Source organism: Crocodylus siamensis, chromosome 8 (genome assembly GCF_052110815.1).
Source record: "Crocodylus siamensis isolate JL-2025a chromosome 8, ASM5211081v1, whole genome shotgun sequence".
Classification (NCBI taxonomy): domain Eukaryota; kingdom Metazoa; phylum Chordata; order Crocodylia; family Crocodylidae; genus Crocodylus; species Crocodylus siamensis.
In genome coordinates, this window is record NC_143402.1 from 25,509,330 (window position 1) to 25,527,342 (window position 18,013).

At 43.9% G+C, this 18,013-nt stretch overlaps 1 long non-coding RNA gene across 1 annotated transcript in view; it reads left to right on the forward strand.

Moving 5' to 3' along the window:
• The window catches only part of LOC149858235 (uncharacterized), a 40,879-nt gene extending 25,555 nt beyond the window's left edge, over window positions 1-15,324 (forward strand). Inside the window, exon 4 of the long non-coding RNA XR_016443720.1 lies at window positions 15,240-15,324. This is a non-coding gene — a long non-coding RNA (uncharacterized LOC149858235). The remainder of the gene's footprint in view (window positions 1-15,239) is intronic.
• Window positions 15,325-18,013: the final 2,689 nt, after the last annotated feature.

Below are 18,013 nucleotides of genomic sequence, written 5' to 3' on the forward strand. Positions count from 1 at the left end.
AGTCAACTTATGGGCATTGTTCCTTGTTACTCCTGGTAGTACTCAGGGGAACAGGGACTTGCCCATTCCCTGCTGGTCCTCCTTGGCAAGTTTATAGGTGGCCACCATATCCCCTCTCAGCTTTTTGTGGAGGCTGAACAGGTTCAGGTCTTGTAGCCTCTCCTCATATGGCCTACCCTGCTGCCCCCTGATTGTGTGAGTGGCCCTCCTCTGGACCCTCTCAATGCTATCCATATCCCTCCTGAAGTGCAGCACCCAGAACTGGACACAGTACTCCAACTGCGGCCTGACCAATGTTGCAAAGAGGGGGAGGATCACCTCCTTGGACCCGGTCATGACGCATCTATGGATGCATGACAAGGTGCAGTTAGCCTTCCCGACCGCATCCCCACATTGGTGGCCCATGTCCATCTTGGAATCAATAGTGACTCCAAAGTACTTTTCTGCCTCTGTGCTGACAAGAAGGGAGTTTCCCAGCCTGTAGGTATGCTGCTGGTTCTTCCTCCCCAGGTGCAACACCTTGCACTTGTCCATATTGAAACCCATCCTATTCTCATCTGCCCACCTCTGTAACCTGTATAGATCTAGTTGTAGTCTGTCCCTCTCTTCTGGCATGCTCATTTCTCCCCACATCTTAGTGTCACTTGTAAACTTGAACAAGGAGCTTTTCACCCCCTTGTCCAAGTCACCAATGAAGATATTGAACAGTGCAGGCCCGAGGACTGAGCCAGGTCGAAAATGTCCCATCCACCACCACTCTCTGGGTGTGGCCCTCCAGCCAATTTGTGACCCATCTGACTGTGTGGGTGTCGACACCACAGTTGCCTAATTTTTTAATGACGATGGGGTGAGAGACAGTGTCGAAGGCCTTCCTAAAGTCTAGAAAGACTATGTCCACTGTAACACCTGCATCCAAGGCTTTTGTGACCTGTTCGTAGAAGGCAACCACCTGTTGGTCTAACAGGACCTGCCTCTAATGAACCCGTGTTGGTTGCCCCTAAGCATAATCTCCCCTGCTGGTCCCTTGCAGATGTGCTCCTGGATAATTTTCTCAAAGAGCTTCCCCAGGACCAAGGTAAGACTAATGGGCCTATAGTTTCCTGGGTCCTCTTTCCTCCCTTTTTTGAAAATGGGGACTACATTGGCCCTTTTCCAGTCCTCTGGCACCTCGCCAGAGCACCACAAGTGCTTGTAAAGCTGCGCTAGGGGTCCCACAATGACCTCTGCCAATTCCCTTAGCACTTTGGGGTGGAGATCATCAGGACCTGCTGATTTGAACATCTCTAGTCCCTCCAGAAATTCCTTGACTACGTCCTCATGACTCCAGGCCTGTCTGTGCCTCCTCTGGGTTTGTCCAGAATCCAAGTGTGGGGGATGTCCCTGTCTCTGCTCAGAAAAATGGAAGCAAAGAATCTGTTAAAGAGATTAGCTTTGCCGTCTGGTGCTACTACCAGATTACCAAGCCTGTCCTGCCCCACATTACTTGGTACCTTCTTTTTACCCCCTATGTATTTAAAAAAGGACTTCTTGTTATCTCTGATCTGGGTCGCTAGTCCCAGTTCCATTTCTGCCTTAGCCTTCCTAACAGCCCCTCTACAATCTTGAGCAATGGAGGAATAATTCTCCTTGGTGATGGCTCCTCCTTTCCATTGGGTGTACATCTGGGCTGGACAGCATGGGAGGTCCTCGAGTCCTTCCCAGTCCTGGAAGGTGACCGTGGTCAACCCTGCATCTCCTGGGGGTGAAGAACCTGGCAGTAGGAGTTGACCTGCTGCTCATAGTTCCAGATGGCACGCAGTCTCTGGACTGTGGCCTGAAGCCTTTCCAGCTGGTGCTCCAAAGACCCCAAAAGGGAGCAGACCTCACAAGGGGAGGTGGCCATGATCCCAGACCCCAGAGCCTGAAAAAGTGACAGGCAGCCCCCGCAGCTGAGAGCCAGAGGCTCCATCTGTGTGGAGCCTGGAACCATAGGCTCCATCTGGGTGGAGGCCTCAGAGGTGCTGGCAGGGGGAATGCAGACCCCAAGGGGACCCTTGGGATACAGCATGTAACCATCCGTGGCATGCTGCTGGTATGCCAGCTACAGCTGGGAATGCCTACCGAAGGGGGTTCACAGACAGGGCCTCGGACCCTCACGTGCTCCCTCCTATGCAAACTCCCACACTAATTTTTGTGCTGGGCAGACAAGCGCCTGTTTGCACAGCCTGTTTGCTCAGCTCCATGGAGGGCTGGGCAAAGTAGGGGCCGGGGCAGGGTGAGACCCTCCTCAGCTCTGGCTTAGCTGCCTCCCCACAGCTAGGCCGGGGCTAGTCCCTCCCACCTCTGGCTGCTGCTGGGGGTCAGCAGGGGTGCTCCACAGCAGTTTGGAGGTCACTAGGGGGCTTTGAGGTGCAGGGGTGCAGCAGGCTTTCACTCGCAAGTCTTGCGCCACTCCTGGAGCCTGACTGGGGGTTTTTTCTGTTGGCAGGCCCTTTTAAACTGTGCACATGTGCAATGGGCCCACTGCTGAGTCTAAATTACTCCCGGGCAAGGGGGGGCCCTGCCTGGGATTTGGGGGGACCCTGCCTCACTGGAAAGGGGTTGGTAAGTAACTTATTATCTGCTGTTTTGAGTAATACATCAGAATGCAGACTAGAAGGTGGTAGTTTGTTATATGCTTGATACTGACTAAACTGTCTATTAAGCAGCCCCTTGATTATTGCCCCATTACTCAGTTCTCTCAGTGAGAGAACTTAAGTCATATATAGACAGTGGTCAAGAGGTTAGCTTATTAGAGCTTTCCCAATAACCATTAGGCTCATTCCAGGGGAATAAGTGTTGCCCTATGGGGTCAGGCCAACTCTCAGGTTCTCAATATTGTGCTGTTAGACAGGAGGGTGTGACACAATTGCACATATACAAACACACAAATCAACTAGGTGCATACACACACACACACACTACCAGCTCAGGCACATACACATCCAAACCAGCCTAGGCACATGTGTACCTATCACCAATTCAAGCACATATACACTACACACTAAAAATTAGAAAAAAAAAATCTGTTGTCAATATCCACACAGTCAGAACACATACACAGATCACTAATTTGTATATCATGCACACAATGATATATATATACACACACACTCACCAGTTCACATGCATACAACCCACCTACACATAGGTAAGTTCCTAACTTGGATGGTACGGTATGTATATGTGTGCTTGAGGTACCTGGGATACTTGGGGGAAGGTTAAGATGAGAAAGAGAGAGTTAAAGTATAGGGAGTGAAAGCTGCCTGAATCAGGATTAGAAACAGTGGACTAGAGAGAAGCTGACTGAGGAACCGAGGCTTGGGTTTACTTAAGATCAAGTGACCCCAGGGTTACTTGAGGTCACTGGTGTATGGGAGGGGAAAAAAAAAAGAACCTGGTGGTGAGGAGGAGACAGCCAGGAAAGAGCAAGAGACAGAAACTTGGGAGCTTGGGGCTGGAAACTGAGGAAGACAGCTGAGATATTGGGCGGGGGGAGGCGGGCTGCAGATAAGTGGTGGCAAGGAAGAGTCAGCCAGGAAAGAAACTGAGGCAGAAACCTGGTTGCTTAGGGGAAAAGGCAGTGGAGATAAGACTGTAACAAAGAAACAGGGGGTTTGGAGGCAGAGAGGAGCTCAGGGCAGGTGTTGGAGATGGCAGTGAGCCAGAAGCAAGAGAGAGAGAAATGACACAGAAGTTAGAGGGGCGAGGGGCAGAGATTGGAGCAGGGCTGAACCATAGTAAAGCAAAACCCAACTCAGGGGTCCAAATAACAGGTTTATTAAACAGACAGCATGCTACACAGCCCCATGAAGTTATTGGTGTGCATGTGCGCATGCACATACACACACACACACACACACACACACACACAATGGCAGCAGGAGAAAGAGACTCAGTGGAAGGGCTGGAGTCCAGGCAGGGAAGAGAAACAGAGTCCAAGTCCTTGGTTGAAGAGAGGATGGGGGGTGATAGCTACCTATACAGGCTGGAAAGGGGTCTTTGTCTAGTAGGTGCTGTCTAGAGGGGGGTCGCCGGCAGGACCTCTGGGTAGATAGGTGGTGTGGCATGGTGCTGGTCCAGATAGAGAGGGCATCCCAAGGAGTCAGTCTTCACTACCCCTTTTATGGGGCAGACTACCTCTGGTTTCATATGGGGAGGGCCTGTCCAGGCAATGTCAGTCCTGTTCCAGGTGTTCTTGCTGAGCATGTGCAGCCTTGGCACAATGGTGGGTTGCCTCATCTTTTGTTTCTTGAATGCTGAGGGTGGTTCCAAGGGCTGGGTTGTTGGTCCAGGTATTGGTGTTGATGGCTTAGTCATTCAGAGGGAGCTATTTTTAGACCTACTGCCATTGTCTCTCAAGCACCCACATTCATCCCCATTCATTCAGGAACCAAGTTACATAGGAGGGGTAGGTGTGAGTCACAGATTACACAACCAGGCCTGGGGACAGGATGGAGAATTGACAAACAAAATGGAAAACTTGACATGACATATGCTAAATTATATATGTAGACCTAAATCATATAGTACCAGTAAAACAGTAATATAGAACAGTAAAAATCAATATAAACATAATAATTACAATATAAAATACAATATAAAGAGAAAAAACAAAACAAATACAACTTGCTACCAAAATAAAATGCTGAAGCTTATCTTATATCTTAGCTCACTTATACTTATCTATAGGGAATAGAGAGGGAGAGAAAAAGTCAGAAATGGTTGGGGAAGGGGAGGGAATGCATTTTAAAATAAATAAAAAAAGAAAAACTGGGGGTTTTGCTACGTAAGATAAGTGGAGATAACTGTGTTTGTTCCTTTGTGGAAGAGACACACCTTATCTTATTCTGTTGGGCTTGAATTCTGTCCTAAAGGTTCATAATAAAAGCTGCCACATAGGTTATCTATTGTTTTACCCTTCCATGTGTCATCAGCTGGCATTTTTTCTTTGTGGCTGTATGTCCATGCATGCATGGCAGTGAGTATATGTGCCTAATAGCCTCTAATGACCATCTCTAAGGGTTTCTGATCTGTGCTTCTACTCTACATCACCTTGGAAGCAGCCACTATTGATGAAGAGTGAGGGGTTTATGGACTGGCGTGTTGGGGGAAGTGAAGATCGAACAAAATGGATGTATTTAGGGCCAGCCTTTCTGAGAAGAGTAGCTTCTTTTTATTGGCAGAATTTGTCCCTGCAAAATATGCATCTGGATTCTTGCATCTGCAACTGAATGAGTCAGAGATACAAGTACCCAATTTTGCACCTGCTGTTCATTTTGCAGATGCAAACATGAAGATTTATATGTTGCAGGTATAGGCTGTAGCTGTGTTGGTCTAAGGACATCTGCAGACCATGTCTGCAGATTTGAGAAAGGAAGCTTTTGAAAACTGCCTTAGTTCTAAGGCCAGATTTGTAGGTTTTAGGAAAAAATTGGGATGATGTTACTGAACTAGGCATCGTAAACAGAAATCTCACTCTTGTTTAGCATCTTAGGCCCATTTAACAACAGGCTTGTGTGAGTTGGCAGTGGTCTGATCCAGCTTTGGATCCAGCTGCTTGGATGACTACGATCTGATCTGGAGGTCTGGACCAGGTTTCCACCTCAATCCGGCCGAAGTGGCTTCGAAGCTTTGGAGTGGCCTGTGCGAGTTGGCAGCGATCTGATCCAGATTTGGATCAGGTCGCTTCAGATGGCCATGATCTGATCCGGAGCTCTGGACCAGGTTTCCGCCTTGATTCACCTCGGAGATCCAGCCATGGGGTATAATGGGCAATGAGCTTGCAGGGATGGTGGCCTCTGCTGAAAGCATGAAACCTGCCAAATTTCCAGAAGTTCGGTTGGGGGGTTTTGGGGGAAACTGTACCCCAAATTCTTGAAAGACAAACTTATGTCATAGCTGTGTGTTACAACACAGGGTGGGGGTCAAAACTGCAGGGGTGGTCACAAAGGCAATCAAGTTTCAAGGAGATAGGTGCAGGGGTTTGGGGGGAACTGAACCTCAAGCTGTGGCCAGAACTCTGAGGCAGCTCCAAAGATTTTCAGAAACTCCAAACCACTTTGGGAAGCCTAACAAGGCCAGCGCTTCGACCTGGATGTGCTGCTTTGAATCCCAAAGTGTCTGAAGCTTCTCCAGATCCAAAGCTCTGTCTGAAGCCTCGCATAGCCCTATTTAATAACAAAGGTCAGGGTAGTTAGTCCACTTGAGGAAGAGAGGGAAATTTTCCTGCTTATTACTGTAGAGTCTACAGTACAACACTCTAATACAAACTCTATTATTCTAACTGGCCAAGTGTGCCCTTTTGAAATATGAAATGTGATGAGAATCAAATGTGATTCTGAATCAAAACCCTTGAGCAGCAGAGTAACTGGGCTGTAAAGTCTAAAAGAATAGAGTGAACCATTGCTGAATATGGACAATATTGTCTTTAAAACATAGCTTTCATAGATTTCATAGACATTAGGGCTGGAAGGGACCTTGGAAGATCATCGAGTCCAGCCCCCCTCCCGAAGGGCAAGAAATCAGCTGCGGTCATAGGATCCCAGCAAGATAAGCATACATTTTTTTCTTGAAGGTGTTCAATGTAGGTGCTTGAACCACCTCCGCTGGCAGACTGTTCCAGACCTTGGGTGCAGTAAAGAAATTCTTCCTTATGGCCAGCCTGAAACGGTTTTGCAGTAGTTTATAACCATCCCTTGGGGTGCTCTGGTGAACAAACGTTCCCCCAGGTACTTGTGGTCACCTCTGATGAACTTATAGGTGGCCATCAGATCACCCCTGAGCCTGCGCTTTTCCAGGCTAAAGAGCCCCATAGCTTTCAGCCTGTCGTCATAAGTTCTGTTTTCCTGACTTCTGGCCGTGTGTGTGGATCTTCTCTGGACTCTCTCAAGCTTCTCCACATCCTTTTTCAATTGTGGAGCCCAAAACTGGACGCAGTACTCCAGCTGTGGCCTCACTAAGGCCGAGTACAAGGGGAGAATGATGTCCCAGGATTTGCTCGAGAAGCATCTATGGATGCAAGCCAGCGTTTTGGTCACTTTACTAGCTGCAGCATTTCACTGAATGCTCATGTTCATCTTGTGGTCAATGATGACCCCCAAGTCTCTTTCTTCCATAGTGCTAGCCAGTGTAGCACTGCCAAGCCTATAAGCGTGCTGCAGGTTTTTCCTCCCAAGGTGGAGAACCTTGCATTTTTCGGTGTTAAACCCCACCAGGTTCTCATCCGCCCATTTGCTGAGCCTGTCCAGGTCAGCCTGGATCACCCGCCTGTCTTCTGGCATGCATGCTTTGCCCCAAAGTTTGGTGTCATTGGCGAACTTGGCCAGTCCGCTTCTGACTCCAATGTTCACATCATTAATGAAGATGTTGAACAATATGGGTCCAAGGACAGAGCCTTGGGGGACCCCACTGGTCACAGGGCACCATGACGATTGACTTTTGTCAGTTACCTCCCTCTGGGTCCAACCATGGAGCCAATTTCCCAGCCAGCAGATCGTGGTGGACCCAAGGCCGCAGTTTGCCAGTTTTGCCAAGAGGTGATCATGGGATACCAGATCAAAGGCTTTTTTGAAGTCAAGATATATGACATCAATCTCTTCTCCCTTGTCCAGGTGATAGGACACCTGGTCGTAAAAGGAAATGAAATTGGTTAAGCAAGACCTACCCACAACAAACCTGTGCTGGCTATCCCTCAGGATGTTGGTATCAGCCAGTCCATTAAGGATGGCCTCTTTAATAAACTGTTCTAAGACCTTCCCTGGGACAGAGGTCAGGCTGATGGGCCTATAGTTTGCTGGATCCACTTTTCTCTCTTTCTTGAAGATAGGCACCACATTGGCTTTCTTCCAGTCTTCAGGCACTACACCAGGGCGCCAGGAGTTTTCAAAGATCCGTGCAAGAGTTTGGGCTGTGATGCTTGCCAGCTCCTTAAGTATCCTAGGGTATAGATTGGCAGGGCCGGCTGACTTGAAGGTATCCAGCCTCTCAAGGTGTTCCTTCATGAGGTCAGCATTGATGGAGGGCAGGGGATCTCCCTCCCCTGGACCTCCCTGTCCTGTAGTGGGCATGGGTATCCCATGGGACTGATGAAAGGCCGGTGCAAAGTACCCATTTAAGAAGTTTTCTTTTTCCTGGGTGTCAGTTGTCAGTTGTCCCATCTGGTTTAGCAGGGGTCCAGTGTTGCCCTTGCTTTTCCTCCAGCTTCCCACACATAACAAAAAAGAACTTTTTATTGTCCTTGATACTCAAAGCTAGTTGGAGTTCAGTTTCAGCCTTGGCTTTCCTGGTTTGCTCCCTGCAGGACCAGACATTGCTTTTTTAAACTGTAGATGAAGATTTAGCAAACTAGTCTTAATTCACATGCATGCCAGAAGGCCCATTGCCAGACTTTATCAGCTGTTTTAAATATAGTCCCAATATTCTTTTTGAATGGCACTGAAATAGCAGCATTAATGCAGTTGATTGGCTTCCTCATTACAAACTCCTATTAGAATCCTTTGCTTCCCAGGCCTGATTCCTTTTGCCTGTGTTACCATCATTTACAGTTCAAATCAAAATTAGCTCAGCCGCTTGTATGATTCTTTGACTTCATCACAAGTACTAAGTTTATCTGCATATTTCAGATTGCGGCAACTATTGCAGCTCAAATTCCATCCTGAGATTCATTAAAAGAATCTCTATGCAAATCCTTCATTATAGGCTTCATTCAGAATTCAGGATGTTGTAAACATAGAGTTCAAAAGAGTATTTGTGGAAAAATGATCAGGAGAGGAATAACCCAAAGAAATTCTCCAGTAACAGATACTGCTTGTAACACTCTCTAGTTTGAGGAGTCCTGATTCCTTCACATTCCAGGCTTGTAGTATTATCAGTAGATCTTAAAATCCAGTCCAAAGTGCTAATATATACAGTTAATCACTTCAGTATCATTTGGGGGTTGCTTTTAGTCATTCATGTGCTTCCTTCCTTATATAAAGACCTGGAACTGACCTAGTTGCCACTTCATTGTAGAATCACAGGACTGTAGAGTACCTTAGATAGAGCATCTCTGTGTCCAATAAAATCTGAAGAAAACGATATTTTAAAGCATTCAAATTTTGGACCCTTTTGAGTTGTTATTGGGACATTAGATCTTTCTGAAATCAGCAGATTCCAACTATAATCAATCAAATAATATAGCTTGTTAAGATCTGATATTTTTTTCTGTGCCCCCTGGATCAAAATTGACTATAAGAATTTCTATGAAAAATCCAACCAACTAGTGGCATGTTGGACAAGAAGTACATCTTGGCCTCACCTATTGCACTTGATCCTAAAAAAATGTCTTGGGTCGTTTAATGATCCTGAAATCATCTTGGCCTCTAGTACAACAAACAGCACCTTTAGGGTGAATCTAATTTAGTCCCAGAGTAAAGGAATAACTTGGTCATGGCCAGTGGGGGAGACTTCAGGACTTGTTTCCTAATAAATTAATCTGCTTAAAAGCTAAATATTGAGAAAAATGTTCACATTTTCTGATTTCTACATTTTTCTCTCTCCCCCCCGTTGTACAGTGAAAAATTACCTGCTCATCTGGCATGTGCTATCCACCAGAATCTGTAAGTCATGATGGTTTGAAAAGCAGCAGCACTTAAGGGCTATCAATAATGTCTATGTAGTCAGAGATACGACACTTTTCAAATTACTACACCAGTCTTTACTGAAGAAAAACTGAAGCAAATTTGCATGCAAACACAAATGAAGATTGAATGTACAGTTTTATTAGTCTTCAACATAAATTGATTCTGTTATTCTTCTGTAGCTTCATGTAGATTGTTTCAGCCCTGAAAATTCATGCTGCATTCCAAGAGGTTATTACTATTATTAGGATCAATTTTGGAAGTATTAAGTAATACAGCTACTGAGGACTGATTACAATATCTGCAAAGGTCATTCAACCTTCTGGGTCACCAGATTTTGCCCAAATGCCAACAGTAGTATATTATAAATACTTCATGTTTTTATCATTTTGATACATTAGTATAGCAAGGTCAAATGTGATGAAATCACTTATACAGTGCCCTGGCCCTTATGCAAGAATGGCAAATTGCTACATTTCAAAATACAATAACTCTTTCTTTACAAATCAGCATTGCGGTTCCCAATGGTGAGGATCTGCAAATAAGAACGTTTTAAGTAGACTTTTAAAAGTGTCTGTGTTCGAACTTGCAGTCTGATGATCTGTCATGAAAGCACAGGCACATAATAAACATACTTGCATTGCTATGCCTGCATTAGCAGTCCTGCATTGCAGCTGGGAGAGACCAGTGTCAGCAGAAAGAATTGCACTGATGAGCAATAGTGAAAAGGTCAGAACTGCAGTTTCTGTTGGGATAAATATCCAGGAGTCTCTCAAGCTTGTCTCTCTCAAGCTTTGTGTCAATATGTAAACACTCTGAGTAGGATCCTCCTTGCCTTGCCTTCACTGCTAGGCCTTCTAGCTTTTCCTCAGGGGCTCTAGCAGTCAATAGGAATGGAATGAAATAAATTATCTCCTTTGAGGGAGCACCTTATCCTAACAACTGTCAACACAAGGCAGGCCCTCTTAACTGAACTGAACAATCCTGCATCTTTGTCATCTGTTCTTCTGTGGAACTTTCACAAACTTAAATGCAAATAGCAACATAGAAAGAGACATTCACAACACTGCACCATTGGTGGCTCTACAAGTAACCTTCTTGTTGACACAGAGAGCTTTGATTCCTAACTTGGCCAGCCACCTAACTTCAAACACTACTGTAAAAGTTCACTGACCGAATGAAGTGGGTATACACCCAGCAGTATAACTAGGGTGGGGTGACCAGGCCAACCACCCTGGGTACCAACTTTTGGACTTTTGGGGAGGTGGGAGAGGCAAACATGACTTCTACCAGTAGCCAGCCACTGCACAATTGTGCTAGTTGTATGGGAGTGACCAGAGGTCACCACAGCCCCTGTGCCCCAGGCACATGGCTGAATCACTACACCATTGGTGCAACTTCTATATAAAACCTTGGAGTACCAAAGCTCTCCATATTTTTCTTTGTGTTTCTCTTGTACATTCTCCTTTGCTATACAGTGTAGTTTGATGGCTATCCTTCTCCCAACCAGATTCTTTGAAGGAGGTACTTCATTCTCTTTCAGAAATTATGGTTACTGTCTGCAGAAAGTATTGGTAGTAGCCAATGGAAAAATATCCTGGTCCTACTGCTTGGGCACTGCTCTCATCCTTTTTTTCTATTGGTCTAAGGCTTCCCAGATTGCAAGGTAGTTAAGGAGCCTGTGAATAGGCAAAAGTAGAACTAGGAAAAAGCTTTCACATCTGTTGCTGGATGACCGAAGTGAATAGCCTTCACTCCAGAACACAATGGGAGGAACTGGAGGAACTGGAGAGTAGCAACCTTTCAGAGACCTGAAGGGGAAGGGTCAGAACATCATATCCCCCTTTTACCCCATTTGTATATCATGCCACTTAAAGGCCCTGTTTCAGCAACGTCTTTATGCATTTGTTCTAAAGTTTAGCACTTGACAGAGTTGCTAACATATTTCAAACTAGGCATGTGCTTTACATACTTTGCTGAGGTAGGGTCCCAATGAAGAACAGAGTTTTGCAAAATCAGTAGCCATCCCTCCATCAAGAGCCCCAAGGTGCTGGTAGAACAACTCAGGTGCAAGACTATAGGAATAGATAGGGGAAACCAGATATTAGTGTCATAAAAGCACATTTCAATTCATCTATAAGTAGTTTCTCAGGCTTTGTTGACCTGTAATTAGAGTGACATAACAGAGTTGATGGGTCTCTGCTGTTCTCATCACATGAAAGAGATGGATCTGGAACAGAGCCAGGTAAGGAAGATATTACAGAATGTAGAAGGAGCAAAATGGCAAAGTGGAGGACAGATCATTGCCTGTGTAAAAAGACCAGCCACAGCAGACATGAAACTAAAAAATAAAGGAGCAGTCACTGTTCAGATTAGCCTAATAAAACCAGAGAATATCTTTTCAGGCCCATAGGCCTGATAATGATGGGATAATGGTGTAGTGTTACAGAGGCTGACTTAGCCACAAATGAAATGGAGAAGTTACATCATTCACAGATAGCTCCAATGCCTGTATTTTGTTATGGCTCCATGTATAAGAATGGTCTCATTAACAATTATGGCATGCTGTACGCTGAAGTAAGAATCCACACTTCCTGTAATTTTCCTTCCCTACTTTCCCTTTCCCATAGTTTATACCTCATATTTTATTAGCCTCTCTTTTATTCAACATCTGTCTGGTACATGGTGAGTTTATTCAAACACCACAGGAAAGCACCTTTACTCCAAAATAAATTAAGCCAATATATGTGCCTCTGGCCAAGTGATCATTTAAAGGTAGTCATGAATGAACATTTGTAGATAGTTGATAGAAAAGTTATCATTTAAATGATAAGAATACACTGCTTCAACATATGGATCATTCAGATCTACTTCATTTCCTTTCCAGTTGAGGGAATCATTGTGCATTTACAGGAATTAGAAAGGATTAAGAATTTTAAATGGTATGCCATTTGTAAAAGACATTACAAAGGAACAGGTAGAGATGTAAAAGCTAAATGCATAATATTGCCTGAGGTTGAATTGTTCACAGAGGGTATAACTTCTTGTTATGCTCAAACAAGTTCAGTTTTAAGTGGCGCAGAAAGATAGGTCACGACTAAAGAGAGAAACTGAGAATTAAGGTGAAAATTAAAGTAAAGAAAGAAGTCTCTACTTCATTATCACATCCCCATCTCCACCTTGAGGTATTGTAATACTGAGATGTTCATTTGTATCTTTTGCGATCTTCTTTTTCCCTTATGCAAAGTTGAGGCAAGCAGACTTGGAGTGGATAAGTTCATTTTCAGTGTAAACCAATTTTTATTCCAAGCATAATGTTAGAATCATAGGGTGCCTGTAGATGTACAGGGAGGCTGCTCCAATATGTTGTAATTACAGTGCGTTGGAGCAGACTCAATTAATTTCATGCCTCCAGCAGCCTCCATGTCTCGTGTATCAGTGTCCCTGTGTTTCAAAATGGCGGGAGGGGCACTTTAACTAAATGTCATTTGTAGGGTCACCGATACATGGGATGCTGTGGGCTCTTCAAACTGCCCCTCACCATCCCCGGAGCACGTGTAAAAACGTCCATAGTTTCAATCATTAGAAACACTTGCTGCTGTAGAACCTGTTTCCAGAGCTAGTATCTCATTATTTGACAAGAAGTTCTGTTGGTAATGGAAAGAACTCTATGTAAAGCAATATCATTACTATATGAAGAATGCTCTAGTTAATTATTTAGTTAAGCCATAGTACATGTACCAAGTATAGTTGTCAGGAAATAAACATGATGTTGAGCATGTTGAACTGCACAGGAGTTTAAGATGTGTGAGGAATTTAGGAGTGTGATTATACATATAACACAATACATTGATATACCTCCTAGTATATTACAATAATTAAGAAATCTGTCATATCATGTACATGGCCAATCCATACAATGTCAGTGTCCTGATTTGGAATTCATTTAAATATAGAAATTAAGAACTCTGTGGAAAGGTACTAATGACCAATAGGCATTTTAAAGCAAATATAAATCACTTTGCCTTCTTATGACCAAAAGATATTTGTCAGTCTAATTTTTTTTACTATGAACACTGTGTAGAACATAAATCTAGATTACATATAATCTGGAAACAATAAATTATTCAATAAAACTTAATTCCTTATCGAAGTGAATTGCCCACTGTTTCTATGAATAACTCTTTGTAATTCCATAGCTATGTGCTACTTAAAGCTTAGTTACCTTAAACACTGTTAGTAAGCAAAATCCATGTAAAAAAATCTGTTATATGCTATCTTCAGAGATACATTTTTATTGAAGGACATGTCTATCTACTGTAAACATAAACGTAGGTAGACATAAAATAAAATCAGCTGTTATGTACCAGAGGTATGGTACAATGGATCCATAAAATATAAGTGTTCAATGCTACTTATTGTGCTGCTAATGAAAGAACATATTATCAAGAGTTGTTCTGAAGTGGGAAATATTTTATAAGATATAAAGTGACTTTTACATTTCTCTTTTTGAGTTACTGTAATGTATAAACAGGCAGTATGTCAGCAGTCCTTAATTCAGCAACAATATACTGCTTTTCTAGGAAGCTTTTTTTATTTAATTGCATGATGCAAGCTGCCCTAATATAATTTTTTCATCACTTTCCGCAACTTACTAGGATTATAATCAAATATTTAGGGGAAGGGCACTGAAGTCAAGGTAAAAGTACATATAATGAAGCCTGATTGTGCAGTCTGTACTCAGGCACAAATTTCAGTGAGCTTCAAAGACAGAATTCCCACTCTATTTCAGAGAAATAGGAATTTTTACTGGCTAAGGAAGGGCTGCAATTTCCATTCATGTTTCATTAATGCTTCATCATAATTTGTGTTTGTCTCTTAAAGCATAGTTTCACTGCAGCTGATACTGTGGAAAGCTGCCTTGCTAGAATGGCTTTTGAATCAGATTTATTGCTTGATCCATGCAAAAGCTACTACAAGCCTTTTAAAGAATACCTTGTGTGATAGTCATCTCTGCTGTAATCACTTGCATGAGAGCAATCACACCTCTGTGGGGCAGACACTTAACAATCTATTATATTGTAATTAAGTTTGGCCGTGTTTACACTGCTTCATGATGATGCATAAAGATTAATTTATTTTTCCATCCCTGCTGCAAGAATGTACCTCACAGTAACCCATTAAAAATGGAAATAGCAATAAAGTCTCCAATTATTTTATATTGCCTAAAGTCTATCAGAATTCATCATTTTATGCACTGTTACTTGAATGTATTGGTTTATCATCCATTGATGTAATAGTTATTATCACAGGCCATTTTGTATGTATCTTAAATATGATGATAATATCTTCTATCAAGAAACAAGCCACAAAAATCCTTTATTTCCAGGTTGTGTATTTGTTGAGGCTGGTATTTCAGTTTTGTTGTAGTGTCTATAAACTGACAGGATTTAGGTGATTCTTGCTCAAGAATGCTAAATCCAAAGAATTGCATCTGACTGAAAAATAGTGCAGACATTCAGTTTGAATGTGTTCTTCAGAGTTTCATCTGAATTTAAAATTAAATAAAGGGTTATGGTATTCAGAAACTCACTTTTACAGCTGTGAAGAGGCACACCTCTGCTGACCATCCTGGGAGGTATGCTGCTCATCTCATAAGGAGACTTTGGGCCATTTTCTACTCACCGAATAGGTGCCTAAGTATGATCCTATCCCACCCTATTTGAATACCTGGCATGTGTATGTATGTGGGGCGATTCTGCTCCTCATTGCTTTTGTGAATTAATTTTATAGCTAATACAACACTATATTACAAACATTAATACACAAATTGAAAAAGATAAAGTTGGTGTATTCAATGCCTTTTTTGCTTGAGTCTCCAAAAAATATGACCAGATACTTAATGAGATCAGATATTTAATTACATGAAATTAATTTGAATAATTCTAATAATTTTAATAAGGAGAGAGGACTGAAGGTAAAGTACAGAAAGAACAGGTGAAAGAATACTAAGACAAGATACAATACATGAGTTCATATGAGTAGGGTCTAAACTGACTTAAGATTGCTTAATAAACTCATGAAAGCGATCTCTGAACTATAATACTCTTCAAGAATGTACCGCAGGGCTGGGCAGGTCCCTGAAGACATAAGAAGGCAACCAGAGTACCTGTCTTTTAAGAAAGGAGAAGAGGACCTGGGGAATTGTAGATCAGTCAACCTAACTTTTGGCTCCAGAAAGATTTTAGAACACATGATTAAACACGCACTTTGAAAACATCTAAATGATAATAAAGTGATAAAATGTCAGCATGAGTTAGTTAAAATGGATCATGCCAAACCAAACTAATTTGGATGTTTGGTTAGTCATTGCGATAGTTGGTCATTGGAAGGTGACCAGATTGGCTGACCTGCTCAACAGAGCTTTAAACTAATATCACTTGGGAATAGGCAGACAACCATTAGAACAAGCCCAGGAAGAGATGGGCACATAATCTGTAGGTCAGGCAATACAATCAAATTTACTCCTACTCCAGTCCATGGACAGGACTCTCCTAAGTGTACAAAGAAGCCTATGGCTTCCAATAGCAGGCTCTGCCTGTACATCAATGCCAGGAGCATGGGAAACAAACAGGAAGAACTTGGTCTCCTGCTAAGCAATAACAAATATGATCTCATAAGGATAATGGAGACCTGGTGGGACTCCACCTATGACTGGATCACAGGTATAGATAGCTATACCTTGTACAGGTAGGTTTGTGCTGGGAGGAAGGGTGGGGGTATAGCTCTCTATGTCAAGGAGCAGTATACTTTCCTACTGACTGACAGGCACCCAAGGAGGGTGACTTGAACCCCTCTGGGTTAGAATACAGGGAGAACGTGGTGAAGAGGATATTATTGTAGGTGTCTATTACAGACCTCCTAAGCAGGAGGAAGAGCTTGACCATAAATTCTCTAGGGAATTAACAGAGACTGCATGGATCTCATGGGAGGAGTATTCAGCCAAATCTGTCCGGTCACATAGCTTTCTTGCCTGCATTGATGAGTTCCATCTGACTCAAGAAGTCCACTGGCCAAGATGAGGTGAGGAGCTGCTAGATCTGTTTCTGGCCAAAGGGGATGATCTAGTGAGCTACCTGATAATTGAAGGGAAACTCAGTAACAGTGATCATGAGTTGATCAACTTTCTTATCCATTGCAAAGCTGGCAAATCAGTCAGCAATGCAGAAATCCTCTACTTTAGGAAAGCCAACTTTCACAGTCTCAGGGGTTTGGTTGTCAAGGCCCTGAAAAATCAGGATCTGACAGAGAAGGGAGTCCAAGATGAGTGGTCACACCCTAATGATCCTGTCACCGCCGGGATGTGACTAGCTGTTTGCGGGCCACTCTTCCCCGGGTGATTGGTGTTGTTCCTTGCCAGCATTCCTGCCTTCGCCTGGGCGGATGTTCTCTGCCCAACTCCTTGACCCCTTTCCCGCCTGCCATGACTTGATGGTATCAGTGTTTGGGGTCGGTCATCGTGTGTGCCCGTGGCCCAGGGTTCTCTCAGCGGTCACTCTCGGGGCTCCACCACCCCTACACCCTAGCCTCATGCCTCCTTACGGTGTTGCCAAGCTGTAAGTGTCTCGATCTTCGGATTATTACTCGAATGGAATGCCAGATTCCCTCCCTTTAACCAAAGCTATGCCTACTATGGGGCTAATGCCCTCCGGTCTCCCCTAGAACTCAGGGAAAAGACAAACTTAACGTGAAATACCAAAAAAACCCTCAACACAAACTGGGGTTTACCTCCCCTTTAATTGCCCCCCCCCCCCATGCTGTACTGTAGCCCCGGCTGCTTCGTGCCTAGGCACTCAAACTTTGCCCATTCCCCAGCACCTCACAGTCCAGCGGTGGTGCATCCTCCAGAGGCACATCTCTCTGGGCTTCCCCGTAGTCTCTTCTCCTCTGGCTGACTTCACCTGGGATATCTTTTGTGGTATCACAGGGGCGATCCTGGATCTTCCTGACAGTCGCGCCGGCAATGTTGCTCAAGAGGCGTCCCTGTCTCTTCTTACACCTGTCCTGGGTGTTTCTCCCCTCATACCGTGATGCTCCTGCCTGGCTGAGGGGCGAGGACATTGGGTGTAGCATCTCCTTCTTCTTGCCCGCTCCCACGGCGTGTGCTGCCATTTTTATTCGTGCCAGCCGGCACTCTGCGCTTGTGTCACTGGCTGGCCGCAGCTGAATAAACAAGTGGCTGATGCGCTGCGCGGGTTTTGCCTCCCGTCCTCCATTCCCCGGCTTGGAAGTTGCTGGTAAGTACCTTTGCATCCCTGGAAAATCCTAAAAGCACAAGAGAAGTATGGCCCAGAGGAAAGGCAGTAAAAGGGCTG